Source organism: Pteronotus mesoamericanus, unplaced genomic scaffold (assembly GCF_021234165.1).
Source record: "Pteronotus mesoamericanus isolate MK-2021 breed Mesoamerican mustached bat unplaced genomic scaffold, CSHL_Meso_final contig_73, whole genome shotgun sequence".
Taxonomy (NCBI): Eukaryota; Metazoa; Chordata; class Mammalia; order Chiroptera; family Mormoopidae; genus Pteronotus; species Pteronotus mesoamericanus.
The window spans coordinates 4,795,194-4,806,047 of NW_026555245.1; positions in this window are offsets into that span (position 1 = coordinate 4,795,194).

A 10,854-nucleotide genomic window follows, 5' to 3' on the forward strand; every position below is an offset into this window, starting at 1 on the left:
GAAACGCATTGTTAGGCGATTTTGTTGCTCTGTGAACATCATAGAGTGCACGTACACAAATCTAGGAGGGATGGCCTACTACACACCTAGGGCGTATGGTATAGCCTCTTGCTCTGTAGGGGAGGAAAAATAGTTTCCCCATCTATCCTTTTGGGTTCTTGGCCAAGACATCCCTATAATAAAAGACAATTAGGAGAAAAACAAACAAAAGTTTAATAACACGTGTACCTCCTATATTCACGGGAGGGGCCCAGGAACACTGAGTAACTCATCAAAATGGCTGAAGCCACCACCTTAAATACCATCTTTAGTTGAAGATAAAAGAAGATTTGGGGGGTAAAGGGGGTCAGGTATGGGAGGGTACCAGGAAAAGCCCAGTTAGCAAAGGGAAGGTTAGGCAGATTTAAGGGTCCTGCTGCACTGATAAGAGTTTCTAGAACTAAGATCATAGCCCTCCCCAACCACCCCCCCACCCCATCCCTGGCATATCCAGGGACACATCTTTACAAATGGAGATTTCCCTTACAAATGTAAATTTAAAAAATAAATGAGCATGCCTCAGGTCAGGGAGCCTGCGGCCAAGGGGAGGCTCCTAGAGGGAAACTGAGGTGGAAGGGGCAGAAAGAAATGGGCCCACCCCTGAAATCAGCTTCTTAAACTCCACCTCTGGGGAGACAACTTCCTCTAGCTCTTGCCCTTCCTCACAGTCCTTTTCTGGAACTATAGCATGTGTTTTCAGTAATCCACAGTGACACTGAAATCGATAGAAAATCTCTACCAGTAAGTACTTCTCACTTACAATGGCCTGGTTGGGGGGTGTGGTAGGTGGTGGAGGGACCTGAGTGGGCTGCCTGTGTGATGGGCCGTGGTTTCTGCCTTTTACTTCCATTCAAAGCCAGCGTCAGTGGTCTCTGGAATAGTTCAGCAACGTATGGAGTAAGGAAGGCAACCGGAACATTTGTGTACGTGTTAAAATCTCATGATGATTCCTGGGAAATGGCCTTGGTGGATGAAAGGGTTCACATAGTGTTTACATGGGGGAAAATTAAGTTAATGTTCCTGGTGTCAACAACCTGACTACCAGTCAGCTCCATCTGGGCAGCCAAGGAGCCTTAAATACAACATGTTTCCAGCATCTGCTGCCTCTGCCTCCTGAGGTGATTTTCCAGCTTGGTTCCTTACCTGAAGCAAATAATCGTCTCTGCATGTTGTCAGGGCTACACCCCTCTCTTGATGAACTAAGGGGAGGTTTTTAAAGAAATAGGTGGATTTTGTGGCCGCAAGCAGAGGTACTGGGTGACCGAAGCGGTGGCTGTGGAGCATGGAGAATGGGTGTTTTCCCCTCTCTCCAAAGGCCCAGTATCGGTCAGTTTAGCGCAGTCCAGGGCACAGGCAGGTTTGGATCACACGGCTGAGGACAGGTGCACTTCCCCTGAAGTGTCAGGTGAGGAACCAACCCAGTTTGCTACTGGGCTTTAGTGAGGGAAGACAGCTCTTGTATCCTCATGCTGCTCGCGGGTGGGTTTTCATACATTGTCAGTTTTAGACAGTCTGGTAGTAATAAAAGACTTCCTAGTCATGCAAATGTGCAAACTTGAGGAGGGAGTGAGACGGCTGGCCCTGACCCGGCCACTGTCCCAGAGCAGTCCGGAGCCTGGCATTTACTAGGGATTTGGAGAATTCCTCCCCCACTTCCTCTTTCCCTTTCTTCCTACTTGGGAGTAAAATTGGAAAGGAATATTTAGGCAATAAGTGGAGACATTTGAAGGTCCATATAGCAGTGGGGATTATTTTGTAAAAATTAGAAGAATTTTCTTAAGAAATCAGTTAACAGAGCTTTGATTACGGTTTCCACTTTTGACGTGGCCTCTGTCCTCCGGATGCCTGAGGACTGACCAGGGCAGACACTCAGCCCCAACATTCCTGGGACTGAGCCCTGGCAACAGCCTACAAATACTGCGGAAATGAATTTCACTCCTGTCAAGACTACGGGGCGGCTCACAGAGGTAACGTGGCAGGAGAGGTTGCACTGCAAGGTAGGAATACGGTCAGGATACGAGTTTTAAATAAACATGTCAGAATGTGTACAAGCAAACATGTTGTTTGAATATTCTTAGGCCAATGAAACAATATTGGTAAAAGTGTGTGCTGAAGACCCTCCAGCACTTTGTGGCGGGATAATGTTTGAGACGCTGAGAAGTTCCTCGACCCCATGCCTCAGCATTTGTTTCTGGTTTTGTCTTTTCCTCTTTAATGGAAAACAGAGAAAGCAAGGTGTCTTCCTGGCTTTGCATTTCCAAAGCCCGCGCCTTCTGTGACCTGGAGAGGACTGGGGCATAGGTGACCTGTTGGGATGTGAGGAGAGGTTCCAGGTCCTAGTCGGGGTGGGGTGCGGGCTGAGAGAGCAGATGGTCAGTGAGGCCAGTGGGAGCAGGTTTCCCTTGGGGCCACCAGAAGGGGCTGTGGGCTTGGCGTGAGCACCCAGCAGCCGGCTGGGGACCAAGCCCGCGCTCACCCTGGAGTGAGCATCGTTCATCATCTGAGCCATCTTTTTGTTGGCGTCTATGAAGCTTCACTTCCACAGCCGCCAGCTTTACACAGAGGTTGTGCTGCAGGATCCTCACATTGTGAGGACAGTCCCTCCACCCTGCTCTCCCTCACTCACCCGTAAATCCCAGAGAAGTAGCATGGGGTCTTAGACACCCAGCGGATGAGGGTGGGATGAAGCGAAAGTCCCAACAACTACACTGGGAAGTGTGGGGCTGGAGGGCTGCCAGGGCGCAGCTTGGAAGCCCCTGAGCAGGGAAAGTGGTTAACACAACCTTGTCCCCTGAAAAAGGCCCTGGCTGGGTGCTGCAGGGCTCTGGCTTTTAACATACAGTGTAATCTTGAGTAAATACTGCATTTTGGGGGGTCTCAGTTTTCACATTGCATTCATTCATCCATCCATCCATCCATCCATCCTTTCATTCATTTACCCTCTCATTCAATTTTTTTTCATTTAACAATTCCTTATCTTCATTTTTTATTTAATAAACATTTTTTTGAGCACCATTCATTGGTGAAACCCCCTGTTGGACACTGGATGTACAAATACCCCTGGGCTCTGTCCTCAAGGAACTTCCAGCCCAGAGCTCCAAAATGAGGGGGTCCAGACATTCGTCTCCAAGTTTCTGCCAGTTCTGACATTCTGTAATCCTATTATTATTGCAAGTTACACACAATCCCCCCTCCCCCCCAAAGGTAAGACCTTTCTTTCACAGAGCTAGTGGCTCAATGACTGTACTTTCTTGCCCGAAGGGATTGGTTTCAGTATTAGGAAATGGCTGAAGGTCGTTTGGAGCCAAATGTGGTGGAAAAGGCAGCGAAGGCATAGAAAAGAACCGAGTTCCAGGTGGCCTGGCAGTGGACTCTTATGTTCCTGTATTTACTTCTGGTTGAAGTCACCTTGAGTGCTACTTTGAGTGCCCTGCGGTGGTCTTCTTGGGGATGTGGTTTTTGTTAAGCATTCAAACCCTCTCCTGAGTGCAGCTTGCTGACACTAGAGTGAGAGCCTCCCAGCTGCTTGTGGGCAGCCTCCATCAGTGAGGTCACCGTGGTGGCCTGCTGGGTCCTCAGCTTCTCCTGTCTCTGCCTTTGCCCCAGTTAATGCTAATTCACCTTCCCTCTCCCCCAGCTTCCTTCAAAGATTGACAACAAATTTAAGTAGTAAAGGATGACACATCTAAGAACCTACTCATCTAAGTGCTAATTACGTGCCCACTCTCTTCTCAGTGTAGAGGTGCTCTCTCTTCTGGGTGAGGAAGCCTGTTGAATTGAAGAAGCGGATGTCATTCCATTACTGCTTCCTAACTATCTAGTCAGATTGTTCTGTACATGTGCCCTTGCATTATTTCACACCTTCTCTAGACCAGGAGTATTTGATTCCATCCATTCATTTACTCTTTTATTCTCAAAATAAGTAATAGCTGCCTAGTACCAAGCAATGCAGCTAGGCAGGGGTGATGCATAAGACATGATCCCTGCCTTGTGAAGCTCACAGTACTGGAGAAGGAATGGACACCTATACAATCAATTTTGATACAACATAGAAAGTGCAGATAGAGAAATATGTAAGAGAGTCGCAGAGGAAAAGAGGGCAGGTTGGGCTCTTCTTTGTGGTAGACTGTGCTCTTGTTTGCAAATACATACTATTCTTCTCAAGGATTATATTTCCCTATTCTATTAATGTCAGACTTGGGTTAGGGACTTGCTTGAGTCGGTAAAGCAAGGTGTGTGGTAGACCGTGTTCTTGTTTGCAAATACATACTGTTCTTCTAAAGGATTAAACTTCCCTGCTCTATTAATGTCAGACTTGGGTTAGGGACTTGCTTGAGTCAGTAAAGCAAGGTGTGTCATTTTGAGTGAAAGCTTTAAAAGCCAGCACATGGTCTGTTATATTCTTTTCTTTGGTCCTTTGCCTTGATGACCCCAAGTATTCATGGCTGTTGTGTCAGCTTGGGTTCTGGAGTAGAATTGCCATGATGGTCACGCAGAGCAAGCAAGAAACACATTGTTGTTTAAAACCATTGAGACTGAAGAGCCATTTGTTACTGCAGCATAACCTAGTGAATACTGACTGATATACTTTTATTTGTTTTTGTACCACACTGTCTAGTAGTGCATAGTATAGCTACTCCATGAACTTCTGTTGAATGAGTGGAGAGCAGAAGGAGTTAGATAGTCTTGAATTAATGAGGAAGGCAGGTTCAGTAGGGTTTGAAAGGCCTTTTGTGGAAAAGTTTCATAGAAGATTGGTCATGATGAGTGTTTTAAACTTTTCCAGATGAACTTGACAGGAAAGGCTTACAGTGCTTTTCTCTCCCTTTATATCTTCTGTTTGCTTGCTATGTCACACGCAAGCTTTGGAAGCTGATTCTACTGATTAGCCAGAGAAGAAGTGATATTAAATGGATATTGGGCAACTCACAAAATCACTGATGAGGAAGGAGTGGACTAGAGAGGCAGGCTTGGGGCTAAGTCTCCAGCAATAACATCACAACTTCTCAGAGAAAGCAGTATTTCTCAACCCCATTAGTAAAGGTAAAAATATATGGTTGTAATAAAGATGCTAAAAATCCAGTGATTTAAAGAATATAGAACTTTCCTTTGGTCTAACAGTTTTAAGGCGAACAGTCTAGGTCTTTCCAATTTGATGGTTTTGATAATTCAGTACATAAAGATTCTTTTAGATGTCAAAATTTCATATTTAAAAAGGCTACTTTCAAATTTTGTGGAGATTTCTTGTGATACCAGTAATAAATAATAGTTTGGACCACATAAAATTGCAAGTGCTAGGTCATTTCTCACCTGCAAAAATGACAGTTTTATGTGGTCCAACCTAATCCAATCAAACTTTGTCTAATTAAGTATTTCAAAATAAAGTAGAAGCTTTTTGTTTCAGTGTGGATTGATGTCAACTACTTTCTCAACAATTCACTAGTAAAATCGGCTACGTATCATATGTGAATAATTTAACTTCATCAAAATTGGCATTTTTGCTTTAAGCCCATAATGTTTATTACCACACACAAATTTTACACATTTTTAAATTTAAAAATTTGCAGCTTTCAATTTAATTTCAGGTAAGTGAAAGTCTTAGAAAGTAAGCTATTTCATTTAAACTAGAAATATTCTTCAACAAATCTTCAAAGCGAGATTCATTTGTAAAAAAAATCCTATCCTCATTTCAACTCACGCATTCTTTTATTTTTTACTTTTTTATTGTTCAGCTACAGTTGTCCTGCCGTTTTCCCGTTGCTCCCCCCTGCCCTGTCCGCCCACGCCCACAGTCAATCCCCGCACATTGTCCATGGGTCCTCTATTCCTGTTCCCTGACTTGCCCTTTCCCCTTCTTTCCTCTGCTAACCCCCTCCTCCCTCCCCTCTGGCCATTGTCAGTTTGTTCTTTATTTCCATGTCTCTGGTTCTATTTTGCTCCTTTGTTTGTTTTGTCACTTAGGTTCCACTTATAGGTGAGATCATAAAGTATTTGTCTTTCACCGCCTGGCTTATTTCACTTAACATAATCCTCTCCAGTCCCCTAATGCTCTTGCACAGAGTAGGAGTTCCTTCTTTCTTTCTGCTGTGTAGTATTCCATTGTGTAAATGAACCAGTTTTTTGATCCACGCATTTACTGAGGGGCACTTCTGTTTGCAGCACGTGGCTATTGTAAATAACGCTGCTATGAACATTGGGGTGCATAGGTTCTTTTGAATTGGTGTTTCAGGATTCTTAGGGTACAATCCCAGCACCGGAATTGCTGAGTCAAAAGGTAGTTCCATTTTTAGCCTTTTGGGGAAATTCAATACCGTTTTCCACAGTGACTGCACCAGTCTGCATTCCCACCAGCAGTGTATGAGTGTTCCCTTTTCTCCATAACGTTTCCAGCACTTGTTTGTTAATTTGTTTCTGATGGCCACGCTGACTGGTGTGAAGTAGTGCCTCATTGTGGTTTTAATTTGCATCTCTCTGATGGCTAGTGATGATAAGCATTTTTTCATGTGTCTGTGGGCCCTGTGTATGTCCTCCGTGGAGAAGTGTCTGTTCAGGTCCTTTACCCATTTTTTAATTGGATTGTTTGTCTTCCTGGTGTGGAGTCATGTGAGTTCTTTATACATTTTGGAGGTCAAATACTTGTCTGAGGTATCATTGGCATTATGTTTTTCCATACAGTTAGTTCCCTTTTCATTTTGTTGATCTTTTTTTAAGCTGTGCAGAAGCTTTTTAATTTGATGAAGTCCCATTTGTTTATTCTTTCCTTTATATCCCTTGCCCCAGGGGATGTATTGGTGAAAATATTGCTGTGTGGAATATCTGAAATTTTCCTGCCTATATTCTCCTCCAGGACTTTTATGGTGTCATGACTTATATTTAAGTCTTTTATCCATCTTGTCAACTCACACATTCCTGACAACGCTTACTTTGAATGTCAACACATTTTGGTATGAAAAACAGTGGTTCTCTGATCTCATGCTTCACTGAAAGCTGAAACCAGATGGACTCTAGGAGCTTTTATTTTGTTAGATTTCCCCATTTTGGTTTCATTATTTAATGTGCAATTTAGAACTATAGACAAACGTTTACATATGAGAGCTTCTCTCTGAAAAAAACATGTGTTATTTGAATCTCAAGATTTTAGACAAAATTCATGCAGTTCAGGGCCTTTTCATCTTCCTGACATTGCAGTGAAATCACAAGTGCACAAACACTAGCACAGTTTCCACCATATTTCATTTTAAGAATCTTTATTTATTACCTCAAATAATTCATCTGCAGTAGTTTGATTTGGCGGCTTGCTTGTGGAACAAATTGTGTTCCTCCAAGCATTTCTCTTTGGGCCTTCTAATTAGTGCTATTAACTAACAGTTACTCATATCTGCAGTTACAGCAGTCGATTGGTGAACTTCTGAATTTGTGTGTTTCCCTATTATATGAAATGTCACCCATGTGCCTGCTAATAGTGTCACCTCATGGGGGCCTTTCTTTCTTTTTTCTCTGCCTTTGGTGGTCCCAGTTAGGTTGTGGATAATTATTATGCAGGTAGACAAAAAGAGCAATTTTGCATTTGTGTGAGGCATTTTAAATTTAGTTATTAGTTTCATGACTTCGTAACCAGTGTTCTGATATTGTTGCCAATCTCATAAAAGAATGTCATTTCTCATTTTGAGCATCGAATTTATGGAAATAATGATATGTTTTGCTGTTTAATATGGAGGACTTGGGCTCAGATGGTGGAGTAGTTTGCAGGGGCCATTCCTTCATTTACTAACAGAAAATATGACATCTAAGCTGATGGAGAGAAGGCTTATCAGGACCACAAATTCAAATTCACAAAATTTCTTATAAATTCCTATCTAGTGACTCAAAATCATTTTTTACTGCTGTGAATGTTTTGTGAATTTAATAGCTTTAGAATTTAATTAAATTTTTTTCCATAAAAATGTATCAAAAATAAATACTTAAATGTAAAACACTCAATGGAACTAGAGGCCCTCTTATAGCTTCAGAAAATCTTTTGGTTAATACATTTCTAGGTCATCTTTATTCTTTAGAATGTTTTAAAGTAAATTACAGGGGAGGATTCTGGGAAGATGGTGGTTTAGGAAGCACCAGGAATCTCTCTCACCATGTAGACAGTTTTGAAAGCTCAAGGCAAAGAGAGAATCTTAAAAGCAGCAAGAGAGAAGCAGCTCATCACATATGAGGGATTCTCAATAAGATGATCAGCAAATATTTTATTTGAAACTTTAGAGGCCTGAGGACAATGAGCTTGGATGTGACACCAAAACCACAGATAACAAAGGAAAAATTAGACAAATTAGACTTAATGCAAATTTAAAATTTTGTGCATCAAAAGACTATCAACAGAGTAAAAAGGCAACCTACAGAATGATAGAAAATATAAGCAAATTATATATCTATTAAGGGATTAATATCCAGAATATATTGAGAACCGCTAAACTCAACAACACAAAACTAAAAACCAAGTTCAGAAATGGTGAAAGGACTTGCATAGATGTTTCTCCAGAGAAGATACACAAATGGCCAATAAGCCCATGAGAAGATATTCAACATCACTAATTGTTAGGAAAGTGTAAGTCAAAACAACATGAAATATCACCTCACACCATTAGAATGATTACTATAAAAAAACAGAAAACAAGTGCTGGAGAGGATGTGCACTGTTGGTAGGAATGTAAAATGGTATAGCTGCTGTGGAAACAGTATGGTGGTTCCTTAAAAAAATAAAAATAGAATTATTACTTCTGGATATGTACTCAAAAGAATTGAAAGTAGGGTCTCAAAGAAATATTTGTATACTCATCTACATAGCAGTATTATCTGCAGTAGCTGAGACATGGAAGCAATTCAAGTGTCCGTCAATGGATAAATGAATAAGCAAATTATAGTATGTAAACTATGGAATATTATTCAACCTTAAAAAAGAAGGAAATTATGCAATATGCTAGAATATAAGTGTACCTTGAGGACATTATGCTAAGTGCAATAAGCCAGCCGCAAAAAAGACAAATGCTGTATATCATTCCACTTGCCTGAGGTACATGGAGTGGTCAGAATCAGAGAGACAGAAAGTGTAATGCTGGTCACCAGGGGGAACAGGGAGTTATGTTCAACGTATATACAGTTTCAGTTTTATAAGATGAAAAGAGTTCTGAAGATGAATGGTAGTAATGTTTGCACGATATTATGAATGCATTTAATACCACTAAACTTGTATCCTTAAAAATGGTTAAGATGGTAGATTATATGCTATGTGTATTTTTCAACAATAAGAAATTAAATAACAAAAAATTAAAAGAAATGAAGTATGCAGTAAACGAAGTGAAAATTAAAACTTTGATTTTCACCTAATAAAATAACAAAAATTCTAAAAAAGGACACAAAATATAAATATTATTACTTTCATATATCATTAAATATATTGGAAATCAATTCCCTGAAATTTTAAAGGCACACTTAATAATTAATTAAATTATGTTTATTACATTTCCTGTATATACAAGGAAATTCCAGCAATAACCTGAATTTGGCAAATTGAAAATTTCAAAAGCAAACAAAAATAAAAAACAAGAAACAACAAGGAAAAGAATTAATAGAAATCAATAATTTAATAGCAAATAATAGCAACAATGAAAAACCCAATGTATTTTTACAGTAGTAGAAAAAATTGTTGTGAAAATTAATTTAAAAAGAAAACAAATACTTAAAATTTATCTGTAAGAAAAAACAACCCAAATGACAGTTAAATTACCACCAGGTGAATTTCTCCAGTTCAATCAAAGTCATGAGCACATGCTACGTGGTGTTGCCACGGTTGGGTGCTCCCTGGCAACAACTCAGTGACACATGAAATTATATGCCCCCAAATAATATTTACTGAATGTTGGAATTTCATAGACAGAGCCATATAAACAGTGTTCAAAATATTTTCAAGGATCATTTTTTTGGCTTAAATAACAAATTTGTTTTCTCATGGTTCTGGTGGCAAGGAGTCCAATATTAGGTGCTAGCCAGTTTGGTGTTGGGTGGGAGCTTCCTTTGTGGCTTGCAGATGGCTGTCTTTTCTCTGTGTCCTCACGTGTTGGAGATAAATCAGTTTTTAAATACACTTAATTTTAGTTTGATGTAGTCCCATTTGCTTATTTTTTTCTTTTGTTTCCCTTGCCTGGGGAGATATAGCCGATAAAATACTGCTATGAGCAATGTTTCAGATTTTGCTGCCTATGTTTTCTTAGAGGATTTTTATGGTTTCCAGTCTAATATTTAAGTCTTTGATCCATTTTGAATTTATTCTGGTGTGTGGTATAAGAAGGTGGTCTAGTTTCATTTTTCTGCATGTATTTGTCCAATTTTCCTACCATTTATTGAATAAACTATCCTTAGCCCATTGTATGTGCTTGCTTCTTCTGTCAAATATTAATTGACTGTAAAGGTGTGGGTTTATTTCTGGGCTCTCTATTCTGTTCCATTGATTTATGTGTCTGTATTTATGCCATTACTATGTTTTTTTGATTACTATGGCCTTATAATATAGTTTGATATTAGGTAGCGTGATTTCTCCAACTTTGTTCTTCTTTCTCAGGATCGCTGCTGCTGTGTGGGGCCTTTTGTGGTTCCATATACATTTTTGAAATATTTGCTCTAGTTCTGTGAAATACGTCATTGGAATCTTGATAGACATTGTGTTAAATCTATAGATTGCTTTGGTAGTATGGACATTTTAATGATGTTAATTATTTCTATCCATGAATATGTTGAGTGCTTCCACTTATTTGTATCTTCTTCAATTTC